This window comes from Aptenodytes forsteri, unplaced genomic scaffold, assembly GCF_000699145.1.
Source record: "Aptenodytes forsteri isolate BGI_AS27 unplaced genomic scaffold, ASM69914v1 Scaffold38, whole genome shotgun sequence".
NCBI lineage: Eukaryota > Metazoa > Chordata > Aves > Sphenisciformes > Spheniscidae > Aptenodytes > Aptenodytes forsteri.
The window spans coordinates 1,013,206-1,038,109 of NW_008795704.1; the positions used below are offsets into that span (position 1 = coordinate 1,013,206).

A 24,904-nucleotide genomic window follows, 5' to 3' on the forward strand; every position below is an offset into this window, starting at 1 on the left:
AACTACAATCCACATAGGCACTGGAGCAGGTACACATCTTATTCTGCAGCACCATCAACTATGTTTGCTTGTGAACATCAGCCATGCTCCAAAAAGGTGCGGAAGAACACGAAAATGTGGAAGTTTTGCTTAAGCTTCCAGCTTTGCAGCACTAGGCTCTTCCTGCTCATAGGATCTTCTTAGGCTTATTTAAGCAAGCTGTTAGAATTCACAACTGTACTGTGGATGATTGATTTTTGGGGGGAGGGCTGTCTGTTTATAGTCTTCCTTGTGTAATTATTTTTAGAAAGCAGCATGTTTCCAAATTAGCATCTTCCACAATGACATTACCTGCTGCTCTCAGGGGCTTGGGCAATACCCACTGATGTAGCTCCAGGCAGAAGAGCTGTGTTTTCAGAGCCTTAGCCTGGTGAGCCCTCCTAACCCCCAAACCAGTTGGGCACGCTGTGATCCTCTCCCTCTCCTTCCAGAGAACCAGGCATTTGCTTCTTGAAAGACTAAACATAAGAGTCATAAAAGAATATTAAATCCAGCACTGCCTTAAGAGGCCCCTGTTCAGACACCACCAGGCTGTGCTTACCTGCTCAGTACCTGGCACCACCACCAAGATCATAGCCAAGGTATTTGGTTTTAGATTTAAATATCACATCAAGTGTGTGTCTAGCATGAAGTGCCCAGTTATTTTGTTGCTATTGCTGATTCAATACAGCCTGATGATATTTCTAACCATTCCAGTGACTTCAAGGACCTATTCAAGCCATCCTCATTTTTGTTAAATTATCTCAAAGGCTCCAAGCCACAGTCAGTTGTGAAGGCAAGTGAGACTGCCCTCAAACATATTAGCAGGGCTCAGACTGCCATCACTTTCCTGCTCCATGCATACCCCCTTTCTCCATGGGAAGATCCGAAGAAATGACCTCAGTTCCTCGTGCATAAAGCAACATGCTCTGAAGTAATCTCTCCTACCACAAGACAAGCTCATTTGTCTTTTAAATGAAACAACCCAATAATCTTGCAGCAAATGAGAACCACCATCAGTTGCATTATCCCCTCGCAGATTTTGGTCAAATGTCTTTAGGCTTGTGTTTGCCACAGGGTCTCACAGATGGAAGGAGTTGCATTTAGAGGCAGTTTTCAATAGCAAAGGGAACTGGAACGGCTGCATTCCAAGCAGCCTGACCTCTGATTTTCATCAGCTCACAGAACACTTCAAGGTTAAAACTATAATGAACTGCAGGATGTTTTATTTGTAGAGAGTCCAAGTGAAAACAATCCCCAGTTACAATTGCTACTGAAGACAATACAGATCTTTATTGATTTTATGGTTCACAGCAATCACTTCAGACCTTATTTTTCTGCTAAAACAAAATGTTTCTAGCCTTTACGGCCATGGCCACAGCACACAGGCCTCCTTGAATCTGTACTTGGCCTGTATAGAAACTGAGTATTCTGCAGATTGAAGGTCAAGATACCTGCATTGGTTAGAGGCACAGATGAGAAACCTACCCAAATTTTATTAGTCAACAGGAAAATATTTCCATCTAGACAAGATGGGGAATCCATGTGAAGATGCCATCTCTTGCTCTGAATGAGTGACTGTCTTTAGAGTGCTGGAGAAATTTTTAAAAAAGTCTTACACTGGTTAAACAAAACCACTCTCCTGGAAAGCAAAGCTAAGTGACTGCATTCGTTTAAAGAGACTGTTTATGGAAATGCTATAAATACCTCCTCCCTCAGTGTTTTCCCTTTGTAAATCTTAGTAGTACTGATCTTTGAAAAAAGAAAAAATCTCACCTTGATACTACATAGAGGAAAACAGGTGCCCAACAGGGAAATATGTTGCTGGCCACAACTAAGCTGGGGAGTCAGGGATGGGCTGTGGACTCTCCTGCCAGCCCTCACTCCACCAAGCTGCAGTCTAAACCCCCAACAGCAGCAGCATCCTGGAGTGAGCAGTTCACCCACCTTACAGTCCAAGCCGTGCGCCGCCTCTGTGGAGGCTGAACATGCCCATAGAGACCTACAGAGTGACCAGCCCAGCAAAGCCCTTCTGAAGATCTCAGATAATCAAGAGGAACATTGTTAGCACCTCACCAGCTCCCCACAGCTCTCAGCTTTGCTTACTGTACCTGCTGTTTCCTTATAATCACAGAGCCGATACACAAGCCAGGCTGTGCTTGTAAGTCAGATGACAGAGCATGCTTCAGGTGCTCCTCCCAAGCAGCAGCACCAGGGAAAACCACCACCACCTCTGCATTACAGCCCTGCTTAAACCCAGCCACACAACAGCCTGGCTCCTGCCCAGACATCCAGATCACCTCAAGTATTTCTGAAGGAGGCCAGTGGAGGAATTCAAGCTTACATTCTCCTTGTTATTGCCCTACTCATCCTCAGCTTTTGGCCCCGGCACAGCTCAGTAGGTAGAGCAGCAAGCCCTGCAGCCTGCTTGGGCATGGCTGGAGTGACACCTGCAACAAGGGGACCACTGCTACACCACTGCCTGCAGGCTGTTGCTTCTCCCACCATACAACCAGCTGAAGACAGACGCTTGTTTCCAGGATGGACAACAAGGCCTTGGGCTCTCTGCTCCCATCCCTTACCACAGGCAATGGGGCACACCCTCACACCAGCCCCCTGGACTCCCAGCCAGAAGCAAGAGCATCACAGCAACATCAGGGAGCACACTAAAGAGGCCACACTGAGGGAAGGTGGGTCTGCAGCAGAGACCAAGGAGAGATGAGGGGCAGCAGGCTCATCTCTCCCACTGAAGCAGCTTGGGGTCATACCCTGAAACCCCACCAAGCTGCAGCTGTTCCCACCAGCAGCTATAGAAGATGACCAGACCTCACTTGGAGTTGTACCCAAGTCACTTTTCCTGACCCAAACAGCTATGGGAAGTGGCTATTTCCACTCGAAGCACACAGCATTAATTCACTTGTGAGATAAGCACATAGAGGGGAGATGCCCTTACTAATTCCCACACATTCTTCCCACACAGGCACACTGGCTTCCTCTGGGAGCACCCACCATCCAACCCACATATATGCTTGACCCATACTCCAGCTCCCTGTTGATACAGCCTGTACCAGGTTTGTAGACTACATTTCAGCTATCTGGCATTTCGTTGCAGAAAGAAGAAAAGAAATAACTTCTTAGCTTTAAGAGAAACACCTACTTCCCTAAAGCTCTACCACAATCCAGCCAGAGAAGCTAACACAGCTGCTGCCTCCTCACCAGTAAGCAGCAAGTGCTTCCATGTTTGCAAGGGCTACAGTATTAAACAGAGACCTCTGCAAATAAGTCTTGGCTTCCCAGCTGGGAAACCACTTGCAAGTGCTCATCAAGCAAGCACAGAGCCATTAAAGATTTGTCACCTGTTGCTCCTGTTCAGGTTCAGTACCCACCTTGGTCACAGCACTCTTGCAGATCTCTAAGGCTATGCTTGCAGGATAGTATGTATGTATTCACCTATGTATTCATCTGCTACCTGTTATTAAGAAACAAGGGACTGCTCTGCATTTGCTTGACCACTGCCACGTACAGTAAGTTCCTGCATATTGCTGAAACAAAACAACTAGGCATACCTGCAGGAAAAGGACCTCCAACTCAAGGGAGCATCTCTCAAATGTTACAGTCAAAGAGCCCCCCCCCTGCAAACACAGAAGCAAAGGGCTCTCCTTGAATATCAGCTGTGTGTTTTTAGACTAACAGTACAGCTTTTATCCAGAAATACACCACAAAATACTCTGTACAACTATTTGTGTTCTCTGGTCACCCATGACTGAGATGCCTTTAGGGTGAACTGCGGCATTACTTAACAGCATTGAGCAGCTATGCTGGGTGGACCAGGGACTGCACAGGGCAGGCAAGAGGGCAAGGGTGGCAGTACTCTGCCACTCAGGGCTGCACAAGATTTAACAGTCACTTCTGATTAGAGACCTAGTCTCTGTACTTTGGGGGGGGAGCAGAAGCATTTAACCAGTGAAGGAAAGGCTAAGAGGGTTGTGATCTCTTTACATGAGGGACTTTGGATTTTTCAATGTACCAGAAGTTCGAGCTTCTTGGAGATACTCTGATTTGGAATTCGTAGCAATGTCTGAGCAGAGAAATTATAATAAGCACTTATACACTGAAAACTATTACGCTGGGAAGGCAAGACAGCTTGCCTTTTTTTTTTTTTAAAAGCCACTTGGAGAAGGTCACAAATTTAAAAGCAGCATGAAGCATCAGATGACACCACCCAAGAATGCTGGGGTTTAAAAATATGGTATCTTGCACTGCTGGCCTTCTGACCGATTTGGTCATCTCCCCCTTTCAGCACAGCCTGCTACAGCAGTTAGCCTTACAGTAAGGACACAACAGATGCTACAGGGAACACCAGCCACAGACACTCCCAAACCCATCTGCAGCAACTATTGCTGGGGCTTCTATTTGTAATAGAAGAAACATGGTAATTTCTCCCTACCCTCCCCCAAAGCAGTTTTCAGCACAGGTTTTAAAGCAAGTTGGAGCAGTGATAGGCAACTCCACCCTGCTCCACAGATGCACATCCAGCAAGCTGTCCATCTGTCCTGTGGAACTCAGCAGGCCTCCAATCCAGCTAGCACAGGGCAGTAGCTTAAGGGAGCACTCCCCTCCTCGCCCCGCCCAAGATGTTAATTCATTAGCAAGAACTAAGATCCCAAAACCCAACTGTCCTGCCTCAAGAAAGGCAGGAGAAGAGAAAAGCCATGAGCATGGTCCCAGGAGAAGCATAACTACAGCTCTGACAGGGTGGGGGTACCTGATCCCCAGGGACAGGGCCCCTTGCCTCTCACCTGCTAGCTCATTGCCCATTTAGTGGTGGCACACACATTTTTCCACAAAGGGGATGAAGTGTAGGGAATGGTCCATCAGTTCAGTGTGCCTTTGCTCTGTACTGGGAATCAGTTTGTGCTTATCCCCCCTCAAGACCCTCACTAATGAGGGCTAATGCTTAATGAGCTTAATACATCAAGAGATGTGGAACAGTACAGCTAAAGGGAACCAAGCCCACAGAGCCCTGGGATCTCTGCTCATAATCCACACTCCTGCAGTCTCCACCAAGACCAGGCTCTGAGGCCAGGGCCCTGCTCCAGGAATTAAACCATCACAGCAGCAGTGATGTGCTGATCAGACACAACTGTCCCCAGTGTGCCTCAGCACACTCCTATGCAGCAGCACATGGGCTACCAGTACCTGTCCTGCCAGGTTGTCTTACACAGATTGGGCAGCAACAGAGACACCAACAGATTCCTTCTGCCATTGGATCTTGCCTTGGCCCCAGCAGACCCTGTTGACACAGCTACACCAGCACAACCAGGGCTGCAGAGCCACCAAACCAGCCAAGTCCATCTCCATGAGCCTATACAGGCAGGCTTGAAGACAGAGCTGTCTCTTCCCCATGACCATGCACAACCATTCCCCAGCTAAATCCCTGGCCACGCAGCACCCCTGCGGCACAGAACAGCGAGCAGAGCAGGCAGCAGCAGCTATAAGAGAAGTGCCAACATAATCCTAGCCCAATGGCAGGTCTTTACAAGTGTGGAAACATCTCAGTGGCAGGAGTCCAGCTTGGTTTTAAAGCCACACTCAGATATGCCATTTCTTCCTGTTTGCCTTTGTCCAGGGGATGCAGAAATAGCAGGCGAGCAAACCCAAGTAGGGGTATGAACAGTGCCAAGGAGTCCCCGTACCAGGCTGACGGCAGACCCGGCAGGACTCATATCACCCAGCAGTCTGTTTACTACATGGCTGCACAGACAGCTCCCCCCAAGCCCCCTCCTTGCCTTGGGATCCTTTCATTCACACAGCACCACACTAGCTCTGACCCAGACATCAGTCATGGCGGGCACAGTGGGAGGAAGCAAGTCCCTGGCTGCAGCAGAGCAAGGATCTGTGGGAGGGGGCTGGCCGGGAGGAGCCTGAAGCCTGTCTGTGCATACAGCAACAGTCACAGGGAACCTATGCTGCTGCTTTTCCTGGCCCTAGAGAAGGCAGGGAAACCCTACCGATACCCTGCCTACACATCTGGGCCACACATCAGCTAGGCCTCTCCAGAGGGTCGTCAGGACAGGGCTGAGCTCTGAACCATCCATGCCACAGGGGCAGAGGATTTCTAGACAGCAGACATTTACATCAGACCCTGCCATCGGGACAGGCCACATGGATTTCCCTGCAGCCAGTGCCAGAACTCACATCTGACAAGAAAAAGTGAGACTCAATAGACTGGAGCACATACCACCTCACAGAGCCCACCCAGGGCACAACCTCTCCCTCCAGCACAGCTGGGGCAGCAGAGCTGGTCTGCAGCTCAGCACACCACCACTCTCAGGGCTCCAGGAGATATGAGGACCACTTCAGTAGTATTTGGACCACAGCTTAGTGACCACGTATCAGCCAAAAGCTCCTCAGACAGTGAGATAAGCTGCACTGAAAGATGGTGCCACAACAGGAGAGCAACAACCCTTTCTGCTAATGCTGATGCACTGAAGCATCGTCCACTTCATCCTCCCAATCCTGAGAGCTGTGCCTGCAGCAGTCTCAGCCAGGTGTGGCAAATAAAGCTCACCTGGCAGCGGCAGCAGCAGCCCCAGCACAAGGGATTGTCTACTGGACTTTGACCATGCAGTGGTTGTCAGTGCAGCAGCACAAACACACAGTGCTCAGGGTAGCTCTAACACCATCAGCCAGGAGATTAGAGAGACAAAACTGATCTGCTAGCACAACAGGAGAAAGAAAAAGCAACTGAAGACATCTAGAGATCTGCATTCCAGAGTATTTTTCAGGTATAGCACTTATTGCAGGCCCCATTCCTCCTTGCTTTTAAATACATACTGTGGGGGTCTCGAAATAACGATTCCTTCACTAAGGGGCTGGGGAGTACTGCCGACTGCACACTAAAGCTTTTTGTCCAGGCCCGTTTTGGCTCTGCAGCCCTGAGTGTCTGTATTAGAAAGGCCTTGTGAAGAGCAAGGACTGCACAGGACATCTAAGACCACAGATAACATGCAGAGAGGCAGTGAAGGGAGCACTGGTCTGAACCAGCTGCCACAGTATTACTGTCACTCAATAGCGACCAGTCTGTACTCCTCTCCCTGTTTAATGCCACTCTTTCTGCAAGTTTTGCTTAGCATTACAGCAGCACACACAAATTTAGGGCATAAATGTGAACCAGACATGAATTAGCCAGTGCCACTAGGTTGCAGGCTGCTTCCCCTCTCCCTTCCTCACCAGGGGATGTTAACCTCCTGCTGCTCTGCAAAGTGGCAAACTGCACACACCAGGGTTAGGCATTTAGAGGAGACACTAATATAAGGAATCACTGAAGAATCCTCCATTTATCCACTACTATATCCACTTCTAAGTGCACTGAGGGTATTAGCGTTAATCTTCAAAGTGTTTAGGAAAGCTAGTTTAATTAGGCAAGTCTTATTAGTTTTTCTCCAAGCTAGCAGTTTCTAGAATATCCTGCAGAAGTAAGTTCCACCAGCTAATTATGCACTGCATGAAAAATCCTTTCCGTTTGCCATCACTTCACTTTATGCAATGCCACATCACTCAGAGGATGGCATATATAGATGCTTCTAACTCACTTCTCTGCCACTGTAGAAGTCCAGGGAATCTTAACACACCTCCTCAAAGTCGCACCCAGTCAAAAAACACATGGCTAGAAACCATCCAGCACCGCTTGGTAAACCAAGTCTGCTCTTGTCTATCTCAAAGCTCAACAACTCAGGCTTACTATTTTAGGATATGCTGACCACTAAAGCACAAAATCAAGTCATTTTCAAGCATTTGTTCACATGTCAAAGGAGACACATTGCAAGCTTTCAATGCACAGGCAATAAGCTGCATCTTGAGCACAAAATAAGTGCAACAACCCAACTGCTTGCCCTCTCAGAAAGGAGAATTTGTCCATCCAGCATGGTACAAACAGCACAGTTATTCTGCAGTACTTCCCCACATACCTCCCTTTCAGCTCAGCGACCACCCTCTAAGCCCCCCAGTAACCCATCTCACTTTTTGTCCAGGACCTTTTTACAGTTGCAGGAACACAAACAGCTCCAGTATAGCAGAATCACACCTAAAGCTTTTGGGCAACCAAGCTCACTGACACTAGCTTGGTCCATGGTGCTCAGGGAACAGCAGGAAGGTTTTGCAAAAACTGCACAGTTGCTGAGGCAATATTGGCATGGTCCCACCAACAGACAGTCATGGAAGCAGTGTGGATGGGTTACCATTATTTTAAGTGTACCATTAAACACTGTTCACAGAAGAGCTGGCCAAGAGGGTGCTGAAAACACTGATGGCAGCCAGCAACTTGTCAACACAGACTGTGATAACATGAACAGGGCTGCACTGGTGTCAGCAACAGCTGAGTTCCCCCTAGTATGAACGGGGCTCCTAGGGGATTGCTTCATCCCCAAGAACAGAAGCAGACAGCAATTCTCTAGCCTACCTAGAAGATCTAGAAATTGCCACCATTGCTGCTGAAAAACCTCAAGGCAAGAGAAGAATTAATTTCTCCATTGCTTTATTCAGCATCAAGATTTTCATTGCAGTTTTCAGTTACTGTATCCCAAATTTTACCTGATCCAGACAGGAAATTGCTGGCATCTGCTATTCTCACTTGCTCACAGGACAAGATTCCAGCTGTTTTAGGCAAGGGCAAGCATTCAGCAATGCCACCAGGAGCAGCAGAGGTGGTTTTGCCAGAACATTATGAAAAACCCTCCCCACACCCAGATGACTAGAAATTCTTTGTAAGCTAAAAACAAACCACACCCTGTACCCACAGGGCCTGAGAAAGCACATGTGTCAGCAGACCAGACAACAATGCAAAACAGCCTCTGTGCAAGGGAGATGGGGAAGGCATCAGGCTGAACATACATCTCCCCGTGCTTACCCAGCCTATGAAAAAAAAATCTAACCATTAGTCAAGACTGTCTTTCCATTTGGACATTTGCTGTCAGGCAGCCAGCACCCAAGATTTACATCTTCAAAGATACAATTATCAAGAGGTTTTAATAGTCAGATTCAATTGAAACTATTTCCTCCCTTAAGTATGTACAAACCAAGATGTGGCAACATTATGTTAATACTGAAGAATCAAAGTCAAAATTCCTGAGAAACTTCTGTTTGCTGAGGCACAAGACAAGCTTTGCATGTTAGAGAAAGCTATTCCATATTCTAATTCACAATTTAACATGGCATTATTTATAATATTACAAAAAATATCACATGAACAAACACAGAAAAGGCTGTAGCAGGTTGCTCCCTCTCTTCATTAGCATTAAATTTGACAGTGGTTAGCTGTTGCACCAACCAGAACAGGCAACGCTGCAAACCTCTTGTCTGATCTGAAAAGGCAAGGTAAGTCTTTAGAGTCAGAGCAGGCAGTTAAGCAAATATTCCAACCTTCTAATCCTTTTGGGTAGGGTACTAGACAGCTTTCAAAAGCATAGCTGTTATCATTGCTTGGATTTCTGAATGCTCCCATATGAACTAACCTATGCATACAGCAAAGCCGAGCTGACTTTCTTCTTTCTCACTGGCTAGGCACAGAGAGGTATGTGGAGAAACAGTAACATACGTCCCCAGTGATGCTGCTCACACTGTTCTCCCAGAGGCCAAGAGTCCCCAGCTTTGATTTCTTAAGAATTTCAAATATCACAAGCACTTTCAGAACAATGGTCCCTTCTCCCATCCTCCCAAGGGAGGGGGTAGCTGGAGTAAACCCGGCACTTTCTGGAATACTTCATTTCGGGAATCAAGCAGGCCATTTGACAAAGGAGCCACTGTGCAGGATCCAGCTCTGAAATGAAAGAGCACAACAAATCCCAAGCGTGAACTGGGAGTCTTCTCCAAGCACATCTGAGGATCTAATATCTGTGACCTAAATAGCTTCAAGCCACCAACAAGTCTTCATCTTTACAGCTCAGTTTGCTTTAGTAAAAGGCTCCAAAACACCAAGTTCCTGGTTCACAGTCCTGAAGAGTCCCTGTAATCTTTCAAGCCAAGAGCCCAGACCACCACTTTTCAGCCACAAATATGGGTAGCAGAAGGTCTGGATTCATGCATGCAGTACCTGTTCACCCACACCCATGTTCATCTGGTCCTCCAGCCTGCAGAACCTGCCATAAAGGTACTTTGAAGATCTAAGACTATTAACTAGAAAAGGGACACAAGGGAGAAGCTGGTGAAGAGCCCTACCACATCCATTTAACACATTCAGTTTCTAGGCAACAAAACTAAAGGCACTGTCTCAGTTATGCTGTTCTCATGCCATTTTGTCTGCCATGGCACTCTCAGGACCTACTCCTTTCTGTCCTGCTGTCTTGAATTTGGTGTGTGACATGATGACTCCCTGGCCTTCCAAGAAGGGTTAACAGTAAAACTGAGTCTCCAGAAAAAGTATTAAATGTCACTGGAGCATCCCCTGCTGCTTTCAGGAACCTGCTCAGATGCAGAACAGACTATTTTCCTGCCTTGAAAGCTTTGTGCCAGAAGACTTCTTTGCTTCATTTCCCACCTTGCTTATATTTATTCCTGTTTCCAAATGAGTGATCTCCTCTCCCTCCACTCCTTTCAACTTAGCAGTTGTGTAGCTCCAGCTACAAAACAAACACCATCCAAATCAAACTCAGAAATCCTAGGGTTGTTCTGCAGGATATTCCAAGAAGATTCCTCCCAGGACTCCACCTGTCAACAAGCAGATGAAGCAGAGCTTTCAGCCCTGGCACTTTTGCTTTTCCTGATCTGTTGCACGACACTAAATGGAAGAGGTTAGTCTGACAGGGTGGGAAGGAGGTAACAGCCACTGATTTAGAGTGGCTTGAGGAAGGTGATGAGAATGATCTTGAGTCAGACTGTTTTGAAGTTGTTCCAGCAAGAGACAGTTTACCAGAGGTGTTTTTGGAAGAACCCACTCCTTGCTGAAGCACAGCTATCTGACCTTCCTGAAAAACAGCGTTCACTTGATCTCCCAGAGCTGGATGAGCCTCCAGGAGAGACTGCTGAAAGACACCACCCCAGCTATTCTTTAGTCCATAGAGTTATAAACATGTGTCATGAGCAGGCTTTCATGGTGGCTCATTTAGCAGCGGAGAATGGCCTTGAAAGAAGCCTATCCACAATGCTGCCTTTTCCTGTTCATCTTCGGCTTTCCCTCCTAGCACATACAACAGTTTCACAGGGCTGTCTCAGGCATCTGCACTCATAGCAGGCAGCACAAAGATCAGTGGGGTTTTTTTGATTGCAACCCCCTGTTCCAAACAAGCACAGAACCCTTTTGTCAGTTATAGAGTAACCTAAACAGTAACTGAAGTGGTGCCATAGAAAAAATGCAGGATCTGCTGGGCTCTTAGTTTGACAGAAAACATCAGTCAAGTACCAAAACTAATGTAACAGCTACAGTGGGAACAGCCCTGCTTCTCGTATCAGCAGCTTACCAAGTCTTAAGTTCTGGAAAGGAAATTATGAGGCTTTTTGCTAGAGATCTTCAGAGTCACAGTCCTACCAGACACCTGTGCTACCAATCCTTTGGAGAACATGATCAGAGGTTTCAGCAAGCAGGTGTTGGGACTATTGCTAACCATGTCCCTACCCATCTCTTCCCTTTTCCCCCCACCCCCTTGCCCAAAGTCCAAGCATTCAGGCAGCCATTACAGCACAGAGGTAAAGACAACTCTAAAGCATACAGGCCAAGAAGTTCTTCCTGCAAGGGCAGGATGGAGCGAACAAGTTAAACTGCTCCTTACAGAGACTTCCTCACACAACCAAGGACTAAATGGTCTTGGAGAGAACCAGCTCAGACTTTCCAAATAGCTCCTGGGAATAAGAAGCCGACCTCACAGCAGTGTTCAGAGGTGGCCTGACCTTGCTCCCACACATACACCAAGGCAAGTATGCTTTCACCAGCACTTAGTGAAAAATCCCACCTCTACATTTCTCTGAAAATCCCAGCCAAACCAGACACTTTGAAGATTGCCCAAGGCTGGAGTTATTTCTCCACTTGGCCATCTCCCCATACTTGGCCAGGGAACAATTTTGGGCTTGGAACAAATTACTGCATTTGAGCAGCCACTCCTTGTCATGCCAGTTGTCCAACACCAAGACCGGCTGTAGGATGAAATTCATAGTAACGGCAGCTTACCCCTCCAAATGAACTGCCAATCTTCCGATGCAGTGCTTTCCAGGGCAGTCACCAACTCAGCCTTTGCCATGTTTAGCTCAAAGGGATTGCTGAGAAGATAGCTACACTGGCTACCCAGTACAGATTGACACCATGTCAGCTACTTGGGGGTTAGTCAAGCAAGTGCTTTCACCATAAGTTGCCTTGCAAAACAAGAACCACCAGACAAAAATAACCAAACTGTGATCATGTAGACACAAACCTAAAGCAGCATTTAATTTGTGGGGCACAGTAAGTTTGGGGTCAAGGACAGCTTATGCAGCAGGTCTCCAGCTATCTGCTCCAGTGGTTCATTTGCCAGAAGGACCCTCCATCACTTAGAGGAAGAGTATGGCAAGATACACCAGGAAACAGTGCCTCTAAGAGAGGGACACAACTGGGAGGGAGACTGCTCTGCCCTTGTCACTTCAGTCTGAACCGCAGAACTGCATCCAAGAACAGACCCTCAACACACATGCACTGCAGTGGTCCCAGCATCACCTGTAAAGGGACAGTGCACTTGCGTGGCTCGGGGTCACTCCTGATGTCTGTGATACCAGACTGGGAAACAAACCAATCCAATCCCTTCTACATTTTCCTAGAAAGCACTTTCAAGAAAACATTCGGGTTATGTACCAGAGCCACACTTTCAGAGGAAGAGATACCCCAGTCAAGTTTCTTGGATCTAGGCCATGCCAGAAGAGTTAAGACAGACACACTAGATACTGATTGAAGATACTTCATAATCATAGTAAGCAACTGAACACCACAGAGGTCCATCCCTCGGGAGAAGAAAGCTGCTCTGAAGTCTCAGCCAGGGTTTAGATGAAGGTCAGTGGAATGGCATGACTCTACCAGAGGTCTCCTCTGTACGGCTTCTGGCAGCCAGGCAGGAGAAACACTGTGAACTTTCTGTCAGCAAGAGAATGGTACAGCAGGGAGAGGTGCTGTCAAGAAGCTGAAAAAAGGGAGCACTGAAACTACTCCCATTGCAGTACAGGTTAATGGAGACCTAGAGTGCACACTGCAGAAATTAATTTTCTTCCTCAATATACCTAAAGAAACAACTATGTTCTTCGCTCTGTCACTATACAACAGCAAGAAAAAAGTCTGTTATCCCCTAACAGCCTTTCAAAGGCCAAAACCAACCAGAAGTGCTTTTCAAGATAAATTAATGGTCCTGTGGCAAGTGAAGAGGTGGGACACCACCACACAGGTGCCTTTAATTTTCAAGTATCTGGTTTCTATTGTCTTCCAATCACACAAACCTGGTGAAGAGATGGAAGCTCTCCTGCTTGTTCCAGCTCTGACTGTACATTAACTCCCAGAGGGGGCTGGTATGTTCCCAGAAATGAACGGGGCCCAAAAGGCTGCTGCCTTGCAGCAACCCACACACAGGTTGCTGCCTCAGGGCCCACTCCCCCACACACTGCCTGCAGGGCTGCTGCTCTGCCTGCTCCAACAAGCATCTGAGCACCCAGCTGCACAAGGATTATCCCCTTGCTGACTTCCAGAGAGGCAAGCAAAGAGTGGCTAGGACAGCCCTTCCTACACAAGTGACCATTCCCCACTTGCCAGGGCTAACGTCTTCAGCATGATCATCGGACCAAGAATGAATCCAATCTTCAGACAGGGATGTAAAGCTGCTGTTTCTATTACTGTCCCAGACATCTAGAAGACATAGGATGCCTATGAGATGACAGCAGACAAGCTTCATACCAACAAGCCAAAGTCCTGAGATGGTGAAAACAACTTTGCATTAAAGCCGTGATAGGAAAAAAAGTCCAACCCCCTTTCAGCAACAGATTCAGTTCTTCTATTTTTCTAGCTGTAACCAAGATGCACAGTACAGCTGAGGAAACAAAACAGTAACAAGATATTTTGGATACCGTTTTGTAAACAGATGCATGGCCAGTTATCTGTGGGAATATTAATATGAGTAGGCCCAGAGGGAGCAGTAGAGCACTTGCAGGGTTATTTAACTGCAAGCTTTGAGCAGCTTGCATCATCTCCATCAGTAAGTTTCCACGAGTCTGCAATGTCAGCAGCTTATGCTGCAAGACACCGGGAAGAATTTGTGAAGTGCCATCTCCCTTGGGTACCACGGGACTGTCCCCTCCTACTCTAGCCACTAACAGATACAACCATGAGGACAGTTAGAGGAGGTATTTCTACAGCTAACTGTTAATTACACTTATTGACAAGAGATCTGACTCAACTGCTGTAGAGCCTGGTGCAAGCTGGGCCTCCTAATCCCCATAGCAGGAATGCCTTATCCATGGGGAAAGGGTGTAACAACAGAAGTGAGTCACCTTACACACAGCAAGCCACCACTTTGACATAATTTATGCCAGGACAGCCTACCGATTTCAGTATGATCTGTCTACTTCGGCAGGCTTCATACCAGGAAGTCATTACTTCGAGTGCTTTAAAAAGCTGCATACAGCTCGCTCAGGCACCAAAAAGCAAGGCACGAAAACAAGGAATTTGAGCAACATTAAAGGTAGGGTCTTCTGCGCAAGTTAACACAGCAAGCATTAGTGTGTATGAGATCCATGGACAGAAGACCATAATCGACACCTGTGAGACCAAAGGAAACACTGAATATCGAAGCACAGTATTAGATGGGCAGCGCAATAGAGACTCTTAACGCAGTCAAAGTGTGCTCACATTCCCCACTGCAACACGAGTGCTACAGCAACAGAGACAAGGGACAGCAGCAAAGCTCTGAGCCGGGAACAGAAAAAGCAGGACTACAGAAGCTGGCCAGAGAGTCAAAGCTCTTTTCCTTCCACTTTCACCGGTTCACTGTTCCCCACCACACTCAGTGCTGAACAGCCTGCAACTCCAGCTCTTGCCCATGACCACGCACCGGGTGGTCCCACACAGCCATGCCACAGCAGCACAAGGTGCAGGGAGCTGGTGGGCTGAGGTCTACAGCTGCGGGATCTGAGGTTTATTAACATTCAACTAATGAAGTAGAGGACAGAAGATCCACATAATTTGTGGTTTCTCTAGGTCAGGAAACTAAGCATGTGGCAATTTGCAGTACAAATATTAGTATTCTGTTAAATTAAGTATCACCTTTCCCAAGAGCCAGGATCACATCTAACTGAAATACAGCACACCCTCCAAAACTGCTGTCCGACAGCAGACACATGTCTCTGGGACAGCACAGTCTTTCACTCAGGACTATTCAGTTTGAGTGACGGTTTTAGAAGTGCTCCCTGTTCAAAATTAAGGGAGACTGTTCATGTGCCATGGCAGTGCAGAAGGAAAAGCCTAGATACAACCATTTCGGTGTTTTGAATGAGCTGGTAAATTTTGCACAAAAGCATCACTACACCCAAGTTCTGCAGACACTTAGATGTGTGTGCACACACAATTTCAGGAAGTAGTCACGAATGCATTGGGAAGTTGAGTACCACCATCTGAACTAAAACAACCCTTCAATTTATTGTCTTAAGGACTCCAGCCTGATCTTTCTCTTTGCTTGCTTCTGCAGTGATCTTGAAGTATGAGCATGATTTAAGGGAAATTTTAACACAGTATGAATTCATAAAATCACTGGAAGCCTCGCTTCACCAGATTGCTACTTTTTTTCATCAGGAAGTTACATTCCAGGATGTTCTGTCCCTTGCCTGTCCAGCTAGATTGCAGTAGTAGCCCTCCTCATTACTACATGTAGCACTCAACACAGAAAAACACAGTAGCATTTAGAGCTAGAGATGGGTTCTGGTAAGCAAATGACCTTGCAGTTCGCGAGTCCAGGATGTTATCAGAGAATGCTCTCAGGAATCTGACTAACGAAAGAACTGTTTTGTGGTTTAATTCAGCAGCCCCTGCCAGAATGAACAAATTTGCCTTAGGCTTTGGATCTTGCACATTAGAGGCAAGAAGCTTCAAAACATTAAAGTTATTTGACACTTCCTTTAGATTTCACATATAGAATGTATATCCTCTGTGCATTAGTATCAGAACAGTCATTAGTTTCTGTTAAGTATGTATGTGCGAGAGCAATATAGTGCAAAGAGCAATGGCATGGAATAATAATTACTTCTGAAGTTTTAAAGCTATTGGTCTGGTTGTGGTATGTGGTAAGTCAGACTCCATCCCGCGATGTCCCACTGTCATTTTGCATGTTCAGCCCTTTAACAGAGAGGGAGGTTGACTTGTCAGCTCTCTGAAGGTGCCAGGGAACAAGATGACAAACTGAACCCAAGAGCAAAACAGAAGGCATAACACAAAACTCCGGAGGGAGATTACACTTCAAAAAACCCAAACCCACAACTAAGCGTAAGTTTCCCTACATTAAGACAACCCAGCTGTCCCCCTTCCCATCCCTGTTCCACTTACTGCTAGGGAGTGCTGCAGATGACTCTTGTGCAGCCTAACAAGGTGAGCAACAAGCACTTGCTGCCTCTCAAGGCAAGAAATACAACCACAACCTCACACACAAACAGTTAAGCAACTGCACTCTAAGGAGCATGTGCAGAGCTGGAATCACATCACTTGAACTTAGGCATTTCCAGTATCTTTGAGAACAGTGGCACAGCTTTTCACGGCCTGGTACCTAACAGGCTATGAAGTACCAATTCAGATGTGTTATTAAGCATCCTGCTTTCTGGAAGTATTTACCAATACTAGAAAAATTAGACCTCCTATTCAGAGACTCCTTAACTAAGGAAATTCATTCACTTGTTTTATCAATGAGACTTCACCATAAAGCCAGCTAAGAAAATTATTCATAAATCTCACCCATAAGAGGAAAAACGAATGCTTTATCTTTAGTTTTGAGATACTGGAACATGCAGAAACTGTGCAGAGAGACCAGAGTTCCCATATGCACAAGTTCCACTGCAGAACATGCAAAGTTCCCCCTTCAGCAGACACTGCTGGACTATTTCCTTCCTACATTTATGGTTATAGCTATATGAAAACCCCAGCTCTGATCTTCACCACTTAAGAGGTGCAGGAAAACAGCTATCAAAGGACCAGCCCACAAAGCTGAGAACTGCAGCCAGTGCTTCCCAACAAGAGACACTCCACTGGCAGCCTACCGACGCTGTTCACTGGACCTCAACGCATTACACAAGACAAACTCCAAGTCAACGCGGCCATAAGCAGCCACACTCAATCAAGAGCAGTGCTGAGTTTGGCATGAATCAGCTGCGGTACGGATGAACAGGCTCGGAGGACCTCAGTACAAGAGGCCAATTGAACAGCATCCACTGCCCCTTCAAATAAGAAAGGCTGTTAAGTAACTTGAAGTCAACTGCGTGGAAAGAGTAGACAGAATATATGACCGTAGGTCTGCCCATGTCACAGCACAGCATGCACAGGTATTTCCTAAACCAGCACAGACCAGCTTCCTCCTGCATACATTCACTCTTCATGAAAACCTCAAAGGACTTGGAAAACCTGGGCAAGGGCTTAAGCACAAGTTGTGGCTTCTGGGGACACTTACTGCAGGAGATTATGCTGCCTCTGTGGCCAGGTGTGCAAGTTTTCAAAGTTACTAGCTATTCACAAGCTTCTTGCAATCCTGCAAACAGGATTAAGCACCAGCCAGTCTTAACACTGTTGAAGTTAAACTGGCAGTTCAGCTTTCGGCACCAGGAGTTCAGATCAAGAAATGCATCTGACGGTATTATCCAGCTATGCTTCCCTTCTATCTTTAAAGTTTCCCAGTGTTGCACAAACCACAGTGCAGCAAGTCTGCCTAAAATATGCAAATACCACTGACACAGAAGTGATTCACATCCTTGAAATATGTCATTACTGGCTAGACAAGGAGATCTTTAAGACTGAAAACAGCCAAGTGCCACCCTTGTCCACTTTGTGTTTGCCCTGCATATGACACCACATTAGTAAGCAGTGCTCAATGTGAGTGAAAAGAGCCCAGGCAAACACAGACTTTGGTTCACTAAGGTATTTTCCTTCTGCTGAGGGGTTAGAAAAGAACAGACAAGACTTAAAGAGCAAATGCATTTCCCTTTAAAGCAAAAGGAAGGACTCCATTATCTTTTGCCACTCACTGACCAGCAGTTATAAGAGGTGAAGAGACAGCAAGAAAGAAGTCCTACTCTATCATTCTGAAGCATGGCAGCTTAGCTAGATGGGAACTTGAGGCTTCCAGACATTCTTAAGTAACTTCACTTTTAGTCATCTACTTAGGAGCACCTGACAGCTCTGCATCTGTATACTACTTTTCATCTACTTTTCTGTATAACAGTTTGCTTTGAGCACAAATCCGCATCTTGTTAATCTCCATCTCTGGGTGATGTTTACAGGAGCTCTGTTTACCTTTGAACAAGTATACATGGCCATTGCTGCTACAGGATCAGGCAGCTCTAGTTTCAAAGTCTTTATCAGAGATCACACAAGACAACTTGATTTTTGTCTCCACGTCCTGGCTTGCAGCATGCTGCCTGTTGACTTACGATCTGAACAAGCACTTGGTGTCACAACCCTTAACCAACTGCTGCTGAAAGAATGCCTGAAACTTCAGTGCTGGCAAGATGCCCAAATCTGTAGCAATTTTCACTACCTTATCTTTCAGGCAGGAATGCCATTTCCCTTAATATCTCAGATATATTTTGCAGTTATTCTGCAAAAAGTGTCAGTGCCCACTCACCTTTTAAGTTTGGATACTGCTTACTATCCTGTAGGTGATCATCTTCTACAAAGATATCTTTTTAAACTTGTTTGTATGACGGGCATGTGCCCTTATGTCTAAATTTCAGACAACTCAGTAGAACACCACATTAATTTGCAGGATATTAGGTTTTATATTTCTGTTCCCATCCTCAAGTACTCAGCCTACCTTGGCTAGCACCTCAGTTTTTCCTTCTGCAAGTGCATCAATTGTTATAGGTGCCAGCCAAGCCAGTCTGAGGGATTCAAGAAACCTGCAAGTACTGAGGAAAGGGGTTTGGCATGCAGGACAAGGATATCATACAATGCAATTGCAAGGTTAAAGCATCTGTTGCTTAAAGTTGAAGTCCAAGGTGGTCAATGTAGCCCTGCCGGTGGAAGCAGGTAAGAGGCTGCAGACCAGGAGCAAGGAAACCTGGTGCACTGGCATTTGCATAGCTGCGACAGAGGAGGGGGTCTCTGCCTCTCCTGCTGACCTCTTGCTCCCCAAAGCAGCACAACACTGACCCAGTTTTCCTTTGGCTTTGTAACAGCAGCCATGAAGAACCAAGCAGAAAGCAGGCAACGCCCAGAGATTTGTTGCTCATGAGAGCTGCTCCATTCAGCCCATTCTGGAGCTGGATGACCCCATTCCTCACCAGCAAGAGTTATCTGCTAGAAGCAACGGGGAAGAGCAGCTTCCAGGCTCCCCCACAGAGGGCCATTAATTCAGTCAGGTTCTTCATATTTTTGAAAGACAGGGGTACAAAAGCAGCCTACACAGCATCTTCTAACAAACTCACTATATATAATGGATTATTCAGAACCCAGCACTGGAGATTATATGGTGGTCAGATTATCTGATATACGCCCAGCATTCAAGTCTGCCAAAAGTCATCACTGGCATAGGAACAGAGCAACTGAGAATATCAGACCATATCTTCCACAGAATTATCCCCAGTTAACTCCCTAGGGCACAAACAAGTTTGAGGGATAAGGAACTCTGTGCAGAGTCTTACTCTGAAAGAATAAGCCATTTCACAGCAACTTGCTCATGTAGTAAAGGAATTTGTTGGGGTTAACTGTGTTTAGACAAGCCCATGAGTAAGGACAGAAGGACTAGTCTCCTTCTAGGAAGCAATCTATTCAACCCTTTAACTGAAATCTCCAAATACTTTGGAATTAGCTGTTTTGCTGTATTAAGGGAAATTTCATCTCACCTTTCCCAGAGATGAGGTAGTTTTCTACACACACTGAAAACTGAAAGCATGCTAAAAATATAGCTAAACTTCCAAAACATGCATAATTTGTACATGAGCTTTTAACTCTTTTCCTGAATGACATCTATCTGCAAACTGTAGTCCTAAACAATTTCAATCTTAGACCTTCACACATTCATTTTCTCCTCTACAGTAGTGCTAGAAGTCTTAGAGTCAAGTAGCCTTGGTGTGGCTCTACAGCCTTTGTAGCAATCAGGACAGATGCAACCAATGTCAGGAGAGCGCTAAAACATTTCCTATCCTCTACAGTTTTTAACCAATGTTGGTTAAAAGCAGGTTTTAGCATCTTTGGCCAGACAGCTAGCTATTTTAAGATCAACAGCACTACAAATTAACAAATGCAACTGGCCTTCCAGTCACATTTTCCTCCTAAACATGACACTTATCAAGGGTTGCAAGGGAACAGACAAGGTGAAAAACACTGTCTTCATGCTATGAGCTGCTCTAGCCTTTCATCTTAAAAACCCCGCAATTCAGAAAATAAATTAGAAAAAGAAGGAGTCTGTCAGCAGAACTGCTGGAAAACAGTTTTGATCCTTTCAGGAAAACAGCCAGAAATTTCGCACACTGAAAAAGTCAACTTGTTTCAGCTTCCATAACACATGAAATTTTATCCCTTTTGTCTGAATACAAGGCTGCTTAACACAAGCAAAGCACAAGGGAGAAGATGTACTATTGTGCTTGCCAAGCAAGCGCCAGCCCCGACAGATTACAGTGCAGAGCAGCCCAAGCCAAATTGTGCAGGTGTAGTGCACAGGGTCCCTGCTGAGCAGCAGGGGCCAGCACCCAGCAGTATGAAAGCACCCCAATCTCACCCCTGAGCCCCAGATATACCCCACAAACAGGGAAAATCTGCATGTCCCCTCCCTACTATCAGACTAATACAAAGAGAAAAGTTACAGATAACATGCTTCTGTGATAGCTATGACAAAGCCCCTTTATCAAAAACAACAAATAATTGGAAAGCATTAGCTACCTGCTTGACAGGTCAGGCACTGAAGACCATCCTGCCTCCCATTAATCAGCAGGAGATTAATTAATATTTGAGTAGGCTGTTACAGCTCAAGACACAGTATCAAGTACACTGTGCCATGCTCTCAACCAGATCCCTTACAAGAAAATGGATAAAGCCGAGGACAAATGCATGGAAGAGATTGTACAGAGCAGAACACATCCTCACACACAGTCTTTGCGGTGACGAGTCATGGCATTTCAGGAAATAAGAACGTTCCCAGCATTTTGGCAAAGAGCAGAATTAAGCCATGAAAGAAGCCCAGTTCTTTGCTACGTTACCATCTCCACTGAGCCCATACATGAGGGCATACAAGTCAAATCTTGTTGGCTTTCATGATGTCATCGCATAGCTCTCAGCAGCCCAGCTAGCCCATTACATGCTCAAGTATTCCCACAGTGGAAACAGCCGTCTCAGAAACACTGGAAAGGCAAGATACCCCAAAATGTTCCTCAAACTGCTACCCTGGTGATACAACAGCTTTTTTGACTGATGTCAGAGCTAGCTAGACAAGCTCAGTATACCTGTTACCCAGCCACAAGAAGCACCAAGCCCATCACGCTGTGACTGGAATGCAGCCTAGTGGGTACTTGGGTTTTTAGCATCACCAATGTTTGCTAACAGGGCTCAAGTGAAGCAGCACAGCAATAGCTGGTGATTTTGGGCTTCCTGCCATTTATTTATTTTAAGTGAGCTCAACAACAGATACGGCAATGAAGATAGTTTTGAGAAAGTAGTTATATTACACCTCTTCTGCCATCGCTACCGAAGCAACAGCCTTAAAGTCGCAGCTGTAATTCAGGCTCATTTAAAAGCTCTGTATCTTCCCTGAAAGCTATTGAGCTGTTCTGCTTTCTCCTCCCAGCTATTGATTACTGAGGTGGATGGGGTGAGGGGGAATATTAACAACTGCCTCCCAGCCACTTTTCAGTGATGCCATAGCTTGTGACATCATGATTGTCTCCATGGTGACACAGCAACACAACTGAATCTGAACAGGAGGCGGCCAATTAGAACAAGAAAGCTCTTTCATGGCTGGAACCACAGCAATTGACAGAAATAAGAGAAGCTGTTACAGAAAGTACATCATTCCAACAATGAAAACCTTGCTTTTAGTTTGCCAGGTGAACCTAAAACCCCCAAACCATGGCTAAATATAAAAAAGCCCTTCTAGACTGGAAAACCCGTGATATCATTAGCTTCTTTCCCAGCTCTAAAGAACACTGAGCACAGCCTGGATCAGAGAGATCATTTTTCCTCTCCCCTCACGTCAAGTTCTTCTTTCCATTGTAGCCTGCCCACATGCTTAGGAGGCTTCCCAGCCCATCACACTCAAGCAAAGCCTCCCAAGTGCCTTTCAACTTGCTAGAATTAGCATGCATGTCTGTGTGTGGGGGGAACACACAAAAGAAACCAACCCAAGGCCGCCAATCCATAGTGACTCATGCCAGCTAAGACTCCACCTTCAAGGATTTGAAACAGATGATATGAACAAGATCTGGAGCCTCTAGGTATCTACATCATGTTGTTTTCAACCTCCAAATCAGTAAGAGACATACAGGAGCAATCTCTGCTAGCGTAAGTTAAATTGTTATGGTGCTGTTGGGGTCACATTAAGCCAAATCTGACTCCCTGACTGATCTCCACTCTCCACCCTACAGGGGATGTTAATCAGGAAGCACTTGCTGCAGTCCCAGAGATGAGGCAACTGCTGTATGGCTCCAAAGTGGCCGGGAGCAACACAAAGCTAGTAGGAAGCCCCCAGGGCAGAGCAGCTGTTTAGAGTGTACCACGATCAGGCTTTAAGCCTTAGGCACCTCTACTTTGTCTATACATTCAGCCCATTAAATACTAGCTACATTCAGGAGTACTTTTGCAGCATTTTTCTTTTCTCAAGCAAGCCTAAACACTGCAGCAGTCCATGAATAAGCTTGGGGTATACTTTCCAAGAAAGCAAGTGTGAAGGTGTAAGCCACAGCATGAAGTCAGGCCACCTGGAGCGAGGAGAGCTGCACCCACCGCAGCAGCTCAAGCACAGCGATACTGAAGACGCTCATGACTGGTGGTTGAACCTTCAAGGCTAACGCTGCTTCCCAGGGCTGCAGTGAGCAGACCTATTCTGTTCCTCTCCTGCAGTTTGATGGGCAAGAGAGGCATGTCACTCTTGACAGGGGAAACTGAGCACACGGGTCCCTAGTACTGGCAAGCTCATGGCATGTGGAGGCTGGGCAGTAATCAGTTTAGCAGCTGTTTTGTGATAAGGGGCACAGCTGGCTAAAACTCTAATTGAGCCAGCTTAAAAAAAGTGATGCTGAAAAGCATCACACCATAAGAATTAGCATAAAATAGATTTAACAGGTACCCTTAACAACAACTGCAGCAGCAGCAGTTCTCAGTCGTAATCCATCCAAGTGAGAGTCTCTGTACACAACACTTACTAGCCCCTACCTCAGTCTGGTAAAATTATTTCACATGCAACAGCAGGACTTGAGTTAAGGCATTAACAGTGACTAGGGTTCCTGCTAGGATTCACCCAGCCACTAAAAACGAGCCATCCTGTGGGACACTTCTAAGAAATGGGACAACAGGACTTCCTCAAGCCACTGTCACCTGTGAACACAGTTGGTTCAAACAGCAGACGTGCACATTCCTGCGTGTGTCCTTCTGCAGGACAGCACCTGAGCAGCTCCAGTTTTCACAAGCTATAGTTCTACCCTTCAAAAAGGTTTTCGTTCATTCTGGCCTCAGCATCCCTGGTACATGAACTCTCTCACCCAGAACTGCAATCACATCCACCTGCTGTCTGACCACATACCGTCACCCGTATCCAAAGCACGTTTGCTTACAGAGCAAGAACTAGAAGAGAGCAGAAAACATGATGAAGTATGAAACAGGCCTTGCAGCACTGGAAAAAGACATTAGCTACAGAAGGGAAAGCAACCCAAGAGAAGCAGAAATAATGACTTTGGAAATAGCCAGCCTCTGAAGTTATTTTTAGAGCTGCCTCCCCCAGCACCAAAGATATTCAGAGCCCTTGAAAAAAATAAATCAAAGGTAAGCACACAAATAGCAGTGCCAGAAGAAAGCAGACAGTGCTTCAGAGTTTACTGCTGTCACAACACCAGCAGCCTAAATGGCTGGCCCAGTTCTGTCCTTTGATTCGAGGAGGCCTCATTAGTCTGAGCTCTGCTTTGCTCTACCACAGCAAGCTCACAGGAACTTCACCAACTCCACTGGAGTCGTGCCACACGTGTGCCAGGGGAAATAACGAGCGCTGCTCCGTGCCTGGGGCCGGCAGCAGGACGGCCGTCACCCTGCTGTCGGACAGAACCGAGCACAGCACTTTAAAGAGGGAAGACGACAGACAGGCACTTTCATCCTTGCTTTTTAAAGCTTGCTGTTAGTTAAGGCCCAGGACGACAGGTTAGGGAGCGTTTCCTCTGCACGCTCTACAGCCCTCTACCTCTCCAGCTCAGCCACCTCCTCAGACAGACCGGGCCGGGAGAGGAGGGGCACGCGCCCTACCCACACCTGACGCCGGTGGAACTCACCCGCGTGAGCGGGGCCGGAGTCACCCGTGCAGGGGCTCAGAGCACAGCGCGGGGCCGGCACTCGTCGGGGCGTCCCCCCCTCACACCGCACCCGCCCGAGCTCCGGCCCGGAGGGGCTGCGGGGCTCAGCGCAAGCGCCCAGAGCTCCTTCTCAGTAACCTGAAAAAACGGCGAAGGCCGGCGCGTCCCTGGGTCAGCGCTCCCCGCCGCCCGGGGGCAGCGGCCAGCCTGG

The 24,904-nt window shown here is 46.6% G+C and overlaps 1 protein-coding gene across 5 annotated transcripts in view; it reads right to left on the minus strand.

Annotated features, from left to right (window-relative positions):
* The window catches only part of DLGAP4 (DLG associated protein 4), a 72,874-nt gene that overhangs the window by 14,150 nt on the left and 33,820 nt on the right, over positions 1-24,904 (minus strand). Inside the window, exon 1 of one of the 5 annotated variants that reach the window (XM_009283259.2) lies at positions 24,673-24,690. The exons of the other annotated variants lie outside the window; for them this stretch is intronic. The gene's annotated coding sequence lies outside the window, so the exon portion shown is untranslated. Of the gene's footprint in view, positions 1-24,672; positions 24,691-24,904 lie in introns of those variants that run through there. 5 annotated transcript variants of the gene reach the window in all.